This window comes from Zalophus californianus, chromosome 2 (assembly GCF_009762305.2).
Source record: "Zalophus californianus isolate mZalCal1 chromosome 2, mZalCal1.pri.v2, whole genome shotgun sequence".
NCBI lineage: Eukaryota > Metazoa > Chordata > Mammalia > Carnivora > Otariidae > Zalophus > Zalophus californianus.
Genome location: NC_045596.1, coordinates 21,580,399 through 21,590,582, shown reverse-complemented (window position 1 = coordinate 21,590,582; position 10,184 = coordinate 21,580,399).

Genomic DNA, 10,184 nt, shown 5'->3' with positions numbered 1-10,184 from the left:
CTTGAGATTAAAATCTCATTGTTGTTGTTTTTTTTTCTGCCACCCACTCTATGATTTCACTTATCTGCCATCCTGAAGAAGGAAAAACTAGAGGGACAGAAAGCAAATGGGCAGTTGCCAGAGGCCACGAGTGGACCCAGAAGTGGACTACAAAGGGGCACCAGGGAGTTTTTGGTGGTGATGGAAACAGTGTTTCATGACTGTATGTGTCAAAACTCATGGAACTCGGCACTGACAAGAGAGATTTTTTTCTGTTTGTAAATTATGCTTCAAAAGCCTGAATTCAAAAGACAAGAGAATATCTTTCCTCCCTACTGAATCCTGCACGGGCACTGCATCCCTGATTTCTCTGTTGCACCACCTCCTACCTTGGCATTTGGGAAGTCTGTTTACAAGTGTCAATTTTTTCTTTCTTTCTTTCTTTCTTTCTTTCTTTCTTTCTTTCTTTCTTTCTTTCTTTCTTTCTTTCTTTCTTTCTTTTCTTTCTTTCTTTCTTTCTTCTTTCTTTCTTTGAGGGAGAGAGAGAATCTTAAGCAGGCTTCATGCCCAGCACAGAGCCTGACGCAGGGCTCTATCTCACAACCCTGAGATCATGACCTGAGCCGAAATCGAGAGTCAGACGCCTAACAGACTGAGCCACCCAGGAACCCTTATTGATTACTGGTGTCAATTCAAATCTATCTGTTCCTTAATTTCTCTTTCTTCTGTCTCATTGTGAGCATATAGAAATGCAACTGACGTCTGTGCATTGATTTTATATCCTGCCACTTTGCTGGATTCCTGTATGAGTTCTACCAATGTGAGGGGGTGGGTGGAGTCTTTTGGGTTTTCCACACAGAGTATCATGTCATCTTCGAAAAGCGAGAGTTTGAGTTCTTCTTTGATGATTTGGATGCCTTTTATTTCTTTTTGTTGTCTGACTGCTGAGGATTTCTAGTACTATGTTGAGCAGCAGTGGTGAGAGTGGACATCCCTGTCGTGTTCCTGACCTTAGGGGAAAAGCTCTCAGTTTTTCCCTGTTGAGAATGATATTTGCTGTCGGCTTTTTGTAAATGGCTTTTATGATATTGAGGAACACACCTCAATATCGTAAAAGCCATATACAAATAGGAAACAAACTGAGGGTTGCTGGAGGGGAGAGGGGTGGGGGGATGGGGTAACTGGATGATGGGCATTAAGGAGGGCACATGATGTGATGAGCCTTGGGTGTTATATGCAACTGATGAATCACTGAACTCTACCTCTGAAACTGAAAATCCACTATATGTTAACTAATTGAATTCAAATAAAATTTAAAAAAAAATCTATCTGTTTGCCAGCAAGTACAATCTCTCCTTGCTTGTCTCTGTGTGTCTGCAACCACGATTCAGCTCCTCGAGGACAATGGGCAGAGCTTCCTTACATTCTGATTGCTTTTCCTGCAAGAAGTAACTCAGCACTCACTAATTTTGAGGGAGTATATTTCAAGCCAGAGAAGTGATTTCAGTTTTGATGGACTCATCGGAGCCTTTGCACTGATTTCCCTCTGGCTTCTCCAGTTCCCATCCCCAGCCTTTCCTTTCCTCTTCGTTCATTTTCTCGAGTCTCCCTGTGTGCTTCTGTACAGATATGAAAAGTTCCAACAAAGCAGCATGCACACCTAGGGATCAAACAAGAAGATAAAATGACTAATTGTTTCAAATGTGGAAAGTAAAAAGAGGACCAGCGTTTCCACCATTTTGCCTACGAAATGAAGGTGATCGCAGACTTCTGGAGCATTCTCCCCAGTTGGACAAGCAGCAGCCTGAAGCCTGGCAGCCACTGCCACCATGTTTTTGCAATGTCAGAAGCCTGTGATTCTAAAAGGTATCAGGTTTCCAAAAAAAACAGAAGGCTACCTTTGGAGGATCAGGGAGGGATTTCCCACCCAGAGTGCGGCCCTAGGGTAAAAGGATTATTTTACCGTAGTCATTTGCCAAAAATCTGATTTCCCTGAGTTGTGTCGAAAGACAAATCACATTTTAAATAATCCAGTTTTATTTTTGTCTTATGCCCTGGAAAAATCTGACACGTGGAATTCTTGATTTTAACTGTTAGGTGTTTAACATCACCCGTGGCTTGCCCAGCATGTAGAAATACTTGTTGAAATTACTTTCATTCCAATACAATGACCAACAGAATAACAAGATCGGGCATTTTGTTTTTGCTAAGTAGCTTGAAGTTGGTATACATTATAAACCTGGGATATGTGGGCCTTATCATTTTCATTCAATAGCATCTTGAAACTTAAAGACAGGTATCAGCAACCTGCTGCCATGGGCCAAATCTGGCCCACCACCTGTTTTTGTAAATAAAGTTTTATTGAAACACCACCACTCCCATTTGTTTACATATTGTCTATGGCTGCTTTCCACACAAGAGCAGAGTTGTGCAGTTTGGCAGAGATCACGTGGCCTGAAAAGCTGGAAGTATTTACTACCCGACCCTTTACAGAGGTTCAACAACTGCTGCTCTAAGAGACAGCATTTTCCAGAAGCAGTTTCAGAATTCTCATCAGTCCTGTGCTCAGACCTTATCTTTGAAGTTAAGAATGGAAAAGTAGCATCTGTGTTGTGATAATCTCTCTCACTAGTACAGATATTTTCTTTCGAATGAAAACTAGGAAAAACGTTAATTAAATTATTGTGGTTTTTTTCCCCTTGAAAATATCTTGGGCAAGGTTTTCAGTTGGCCTTCTTTGTGATATATAAAATTTATGCCCATGTGTCTATGTGTTTTCACACACCTCTAATGGTAAAAAGCTTCAAACATCTTATCAGAAAAAGCAATCACTCTTACACTTGGTGGGTTATTGACATTTTGGGGTACCAGCAAACATCTAAAGATCCTTTCTTTACAGTTAGACATGGGGAGATGCACATAAACCCAAACTCTGGGTATAATTTCAAGAGTTCACAGGGGTCTGAAGCCTCCTTGGACAGTCCGGGTGAATTGCTTCTTTATGGAAAGATGAGTCTCCACAGGTGGAACTGCAGGCACCAGCCACTTTGAAGAGGGGGCTGTGGATCGGGGCAATCCCCGCAGCTGTGAAAAATCACACCTCACAGGCAGTCACTTTGTTTTTCAAAACTGAAGTCTTAAAGGGTGTTTAGGCTACAGACGCAGATCCACGTCCTGGTTCTGTGTGGTCGCAGATACAAACAAAATCTTGAGTCAGTGTCTGAATTGCAGAAGCTGTCATCTGGTGGTTAGGGGATCTGCAGGAATTGAAGACAACTGCCGAGGTCAGAGGCGATAAACGTCCCAGGAATATGCAAACACTGCGTGGCTCAGAGGGTCCCACGAGGGCCCCTCACGTCCTTGCAAGGACCTCTCCCTTATCTCTTAGTTTTGTCTACACGTGAGCATGGAGTGGAAGTCAGTTCTACAGAAACCTCTGCTCTGCCGAGGCAGATGTCACATGCACTTCCTATAACTCAAACGACTACAGAATAATCCGGCCAAGTTAAAGATGGGCGCCGAGAACTCTCTGGCGAAGTTTCACTGGTATGCTGACCCATGGCACTCAAAAGTGGTGGCCAAACACTGGTGTTTATCTTCTGCATATAAGTATTGTTTATTCGTAGATGGAGGAGTGGGGGATTTGCAAGCACTTGCCAAGTTGAGTAAACAGTTATGTCATCTTCCGTCCAGATTCAAATGTGAGATTAAGTGCTCCTGTGGTAGGGTCAGCTTCTTACACAAATCTCTTTTGTGGACCTTGGCCACGGTGGGGGTGGTTGGGGGCAGGGAGCCATAACTGGATGAAATGGCCCAAATCACGGAAGCCCCGTTCCTCGAGGCCAGCTCCTAGATGCTTCCTGTAGCGTTGATGAGTGTGAATGGAATGCAGAAGCAATCGCCAAAAGCCAAGCTATCGATAAGGCATGCTGAGATCCTGTCCCAACGCAAAACTCTGGGTTGGCCCTGTGTCAGACTACCTTGCTTGCTAGAATAATTCCCGGAGTGCAAAACCCCGCCTACTAGGTAGTCAGCCATGTTCTTTGTTCTTTGTCCACGGGCATCACCAAGTGCCACCTGGACCCAATGCAGCAACAGGTTTTAGTCCTGATGACGTAAAAATAAACAAACAGAAAAATCGTACCTGCCTCTAATAAACCTTTATCTTGAACATTTGGTGAGTCACTGCTGAGCCTAGATAATTTCTCTGCTAAATAATAATTGTCTCTACAGGTAAGTGATCAGTTTATCCTTTTTTTCTGTTGAGCGGGGGGAAAACTGGAGAGTTTCCCAACTGCACTGTAGCACCCCGCCACCCATCTTCCCCTCTCTGTGCAATTGCAAATGTGTTACCTGTAAGGAACTGGGCTAGGAGTTAAGAAAGTGGGTGTTGGTTTTAGCTCCCCAGTCACTAAGTGGCCTCAGGCAAATCCTTTAACCCTTCTTGAGCTTGTTTCTTCAGCTATAAAAAGATCAGTTAGGAGATGATTTCTAAAGAAACTTCTAGCTCTAAAATGTGATTGTGTGAAGTTTGGGAATACCTCAGGACACTCAAAGGAACTTTAATTCCCACAGCGGGAACTGAGTCCCAGGAGGGACATGACCTGTGTATTATTTAAACAACTGAATCGCAATAAGGCTTTTCCCATTAAGGCATTTGGTGCAGGCACATACTTCATAATAACCTTTCCAGGAGCTCACTTAAAACTCCATTAAAAAGCAAACATATTTTTTCAAAATGAGCTCCTTCTACTTACCTGTTATTTGAGCTTTGTGTTTCCTTCCAATCTTGAGTTCTGGGCATCTGCGGATGCCCAGGCAAAGTTCGGAGCTCTCCAGAAAGATAATTGGTTTGATAAAAGTTGTAGGTACAATGACTAACGGGTATAAATCAAATGGATTTGTCCTATTCTCCCTTCCTGTCCTGTTCTTTCCTCCGACTCTTCTGCATCACAGCCTCTACCCTTTAAAACAGTAATGTGGGGGCGCCTGAGTGGCTCAGTCGGTTAAGCGTCTGCCTTCAGCTCAGGTCATGGTCATGGTCTTGAGGTCCTGGGATCAAGCCCCGCTTCGAGCCCCCTGCTCAGCAGGGAGTCTGCTTGTCTGCTTCTCCCTCTCCCTCCCACCCCAGCTTGTGCTCCCTCATGCACTCTCCCAAATAAATAAATAAAATCTTTAAAACAGTAATGTAAAAGCTAACATTTGCTCAGTGCCTCATTGCCAAACACTGTTCTAAGGGCTAACTCTGAATACAACACTTATAATATTCTAAGTCCTTTCCATTTGTTAATTAAGCAAATTTTCCCTACAATCCTATAAGGTAGGTACTTTTATTATCCTATTTACCAATGAGGAAACTGAAACAGGGAGGTTAAGTAACCTGTCCAAGGTCACACAGCTAATAAGTGGCAAAAGCAGGATATGAAGGTGATCAGGCTCCAGAGTCCACACTCTTTTAACTACTTGACCATAGTGCTTTATACTTGGGCATCGTGGATTCGAGAAGCAATGTTTTATAAGAGGAGTTTTTAAAATGTCATTCCATCAAATACTTCTCCATCTAAGCAAAGGCTAATCTAGAGATGATTCGGAATGATGAAGTGATTTCCATTTGATTCCAATGATTTCAGCCAGAAAGAAACAGCCACGAAATTGTGTGGAAATACAGAAACGGATGTTTCTGTACTCTCTTTTCATCCCATAGTAAATTTCTGGAGAAACTGTCAGAAGAGTCTGCTTTAGACCAAGCTAGAGGTCACAGATCAGGCTGCCTCCATTTAAGGCAGACAAGGCTACAGCTTAGGAGGCTTAGGAGGCTAAAATTAATATCCCTGGTTGGTGTACATTAAGTCAGTTTGGGAGCTGTGATCATAATGGGCGCCCCTTGCATTCACCCACACAGACCGCTGATCCTCTTTGCCCAGTTTATGGAAGAGGAACCCGAGCCTCTGAGTACTTGCTAATTCTCCTGGGCTCCACCCACCTGGTGAGAACCAGGACTGAGGAACTCCGACTTGAAGCACAGGGCAGGTTCCATCCAACCCCTTAAACCTGCAGACATCAAAGTAGCTGCCAAACCAGATTTTGGAGGGACGGTTTCAAAGTTCTTTCTTTTAGGAATCTGCAGATGTGTGTTAAGTGGCTTCTGTCCATCTCCAAGCCCAGGGAAATTGTCCCATCCTCAAAACCATGTGCTTGGATGTAGCGGTGAGTAGGTGGGTGCCCGCCTCATCTTTTTGACCCAAATGGTGGATCTGGTGACTAAGATGAGAGATCTTTTGAATAGTAATACATTTAAAGCTGAGTGTTTTAATCAAGCAAAAGTGCAAATAAAGTGTTTTCAGTTTTTCTGTTGGTCGTTTATTGTGATACAACTTGTGGTGGGGAGAGAATGCTTATGAATTGTTTTCTGTCTTGGTTCACCAGAGTCATGATGGGAAGGTCAAGCTATCCCGGTTAAAGTTAAAAATTAGTTACCGTTCCCCATGATACGATTGAATAAGCACATTAACGGTTTATACAAGAGGCTGTGAAAGCTTCTAGGGAAAAAAATATTATGTAACCAGTTTGGGGTGGGGGGAGACTTCCTCATCCCCATCTCAGGAGGGGGCTGAACTGCATGACTGGGAGGTTCATTCCTATTTCATAACTATTATTATTTCTCCGAAGGGCTTATCTTTTACTGCTAATAACATTTCTCTCTGAGCTGCTTTCTCTGCTCTGTCCTCTCCATCTACGTCACCACCCACACCTAGAGCCATTATAAACATCTCCCCAACACCGGGCACTAATCTTCAGTAAGTAGAAACAGCACTGTCTTTTCTGCCTGCCAACGGGGTTATAAACCTTGAAATGTCATTATGCCAAGCTTTACTGGATTTTGTTGTTAGGGTGTTTGAATATCCAGCTGAACCCTATCTAACAAAATGCGTGCGGACATCAACTATAACAATGACTTCCAAAATGAGTGTTTTGTAAGATGTATTGAAGAGCATTAAGAGGTATTTATGATTGTAACAGCCCTATTATCTTAACAATCTTCCGATTTAGAATGAAAAACACAGCAGTAATGCATTCATGTTTTTCTTCCCCTAAATAAGCTGTAAGTACTATAAGCAGACAATAAGGGCACTAATATATGTAAGCTTTAAATTGTTTTTTTTTAAGATTTTATTTATTTATTTGACAGAGAGAGACAGAGCGAGAGAGGGAACACAAGCAGGGGGCGTGGGAGAGGGAGAAGCAGGCTTCCCGCCGAGCAGGGATGACCTGAGCTGAAGGCAGACGCTGAACGACTGAGCCACCCAGGTGCCCCTAAATTGTTTTAAATATGCTGCTTTTCATTATTATTATCATCATTAACTATGTCTTATCTAAGTTGCTGGACGAAATTGCTCTAATATAAGATTTAAGTGCTTTTTTTAAGAATGTGAAGTTCTACCTGCAGTAGGAACGACATTTTCCTTTGATGACAAAAACATGGTCTTCAAATGAAAAATCTTTTTAAAAATGCAAAGAATCTGTCCTCTATATTCTCTCAGAGGCAATACAGATGGGTGTGAGTCCCAGTTCTGTACGCGAACAAGGAGACTTTGGCTGACTTATGTAATCCCTCTGCATCTGAGTTTCTTCATTTCTGAAATGGACACAACAAAACAAGTTGCTTCAGAGAACTGGTGATGATCACAGGGGTTGTTTATATCCTTTGTAACTCAGTAAACATTCTATATGGCTTAGCTATTATTATATCCTGTTACTAACCATTAATGTTTATTGAGGGCTTAACTTGTATGAGGAGGTCTGTTACAAGGGCTTCACTCATTTTATCTTAATGATATTGTAAAAACCCTATTAAATAGATATTATTATCTCCATTTTACAGATAGGAAAATGCGCAGAGATTTTCAGCAGTTTATCCAAGGTCACATAACCGCTAAGGGATAGGATTCGGTTTTGACTCCAGAAAGTCTGGCTCCAGACCCATTTTAATTAACTAGTATAATCACACAATAGTACCTCTCAAGTCATTCTACATAATTCATGGCAGGTCAATGATACAGAAAATTGTAGGAAAAAATTTAAAGCAATGGGCAATGTGTGTTTCCAACCAAAATGCATCCACTAAAGCCTGGAGTTTTTTGCACATATAGAAAATATCATTGGAAAAATAACTAAAATGTCTGATAATGAGGCATCACCTTATCTATCCAGTTACTCCTGAAAGAAAAGAAAAAGATTTCCAAACTTTAAGGTGTGAAGAGGCAAATCTAGAAATATAGAAAATATCAAGACATATTTGTAAATGATATATCCATTAAGTGGTTAATGTCAAAAATATATAAAGAACTTGTACAACTCAACACCAAAAACAAAAAACCAATCCAATTAAAAAATAGGAAGAGGAACTGAACATTTTTCCCAAGAGGACATGCAGATGGCCAACAGACACATGAAAAGATGCCCAACATTACTCATCATCATTCCCATGCAAATGGAAACCACAATGAGATATCACCTCACATCTGTTAGAATGGCTAAAATCAAAAAGACAAGAAATAAGTGTTGGCAAGGATGGGGAGAAAAAGAATCCCTCATGCACCGTTGGTGGGAATGCGAATCAGTACAGCCGCTGTAGAAAACAGTATGGCATTTCCTCAAAAAATTAAAAATAGAAATACCATATGGTCCAATAATTACACTATTGGGTGCTTACCCAGAGAAAATGAAAACACTGACTTGGAAAGATATATGCACCCCTAGGTTTATTGCAGCACTGTTTACAGTAGCCAACCATCAATAGACAAATGGATAAGGAAAATGTGGTGTATACACACACACACACACACACACACACACACACACACACACACACACACTGGAATATCACACAGCCATAAAAAAGATGAGATCATGCCATTTGAGACAAAATGGCTGCAACTAGAGGGTATTATGCTAACTGAAATAAGTCAGACTGAGAAAGATAAATACCATGTGATTCCACTCATAAAAGGTATCTAAAAAAAAAAAGAATAAACAAACAAAAAGCAGAATCAGAACTATAAATACAGAGAACAAACTGATGGCTGCCAAAGGGGAGGGGAATGGAGGGTTAAGCAAAATGGGTAAAAGGGAGAGGGAAATACAGGCCTCCAGTAACAGAACTGAGTGAGTCATGGGTTAAAAGGCAGAATATAAGGAATACAGTCAATGATACCATAATAGCGATGTAATGGGACAGATGGTAGCTACGCTCGTGGTGAACCTAGCATAATGTATAATATAAACTTGTCAAATTACTAATGTGTACGCCAGAAACTAATGTAATATTGTGTGTTAACTATACTGAAATTAAAAAAAAATACATAAAAATACATAAGATCAGATTTTTAAAAAAGAAAATATCGCCACAAATAGCCAACCAACATATGAAAAAAAATGTTCATTTTGATTGTACTTGAGACAATAGTAATTTCCAGTGTGTGTGAGCATGTGGCAGAACAGCAGACGTACAGACTCAAACAGCATTCTGCAAGGCAATTTGGCAACGTGTAGCAAAAGCCTTAAGCAAGCATGGCCCCTACCCAGCAATTCCACTTCTAGGAGTTTATTTCATATAAAGAAATGCATAAATGTGTTCATTTAAATATTATTGATAATAAAAATTTGGAAACAACCTAATGAGGAATTTATTATACATATGGCCATGTAAGTTTATTCTAAGGAAGTGGCCATGGGTGTGTGCAAAGATTTATCAACATAGATGTTCATGATAGGAAATAGTAAATTTAAAGAAAGAAGAAGAAGAAAGAAGAAAGAAAGAGAGAAAGAAAGAAAGGAAATGACTTCAGCTGTTAAAAAGAAGGAACTAAACAAATCATAAAGCACCTACATGATTTGGAAATTATGTTACAGAAGTCCATAAACATGCATATGAAAAGACTTAAAAACATACACTACAGGTTAGGAGTCATAATTACAGAGTTGTAGTATTAAAAGTGAATTTTGCTTTATTTTCTTTGTGTTTTCCAGACTTTCTGCATTAAGTAGTACTAGAGGGAAATAGGAATATTATAATAAATGGAAATAAATATTTATTTCGGTGTGAAAAAAATTTCTGGTCCATATTATACAAGATTTTAACTACAAGTGACAGAAAACCCAGATCAAACTGCCTTGACAAGAAGGAAGTGACTGCTTTTCATGCT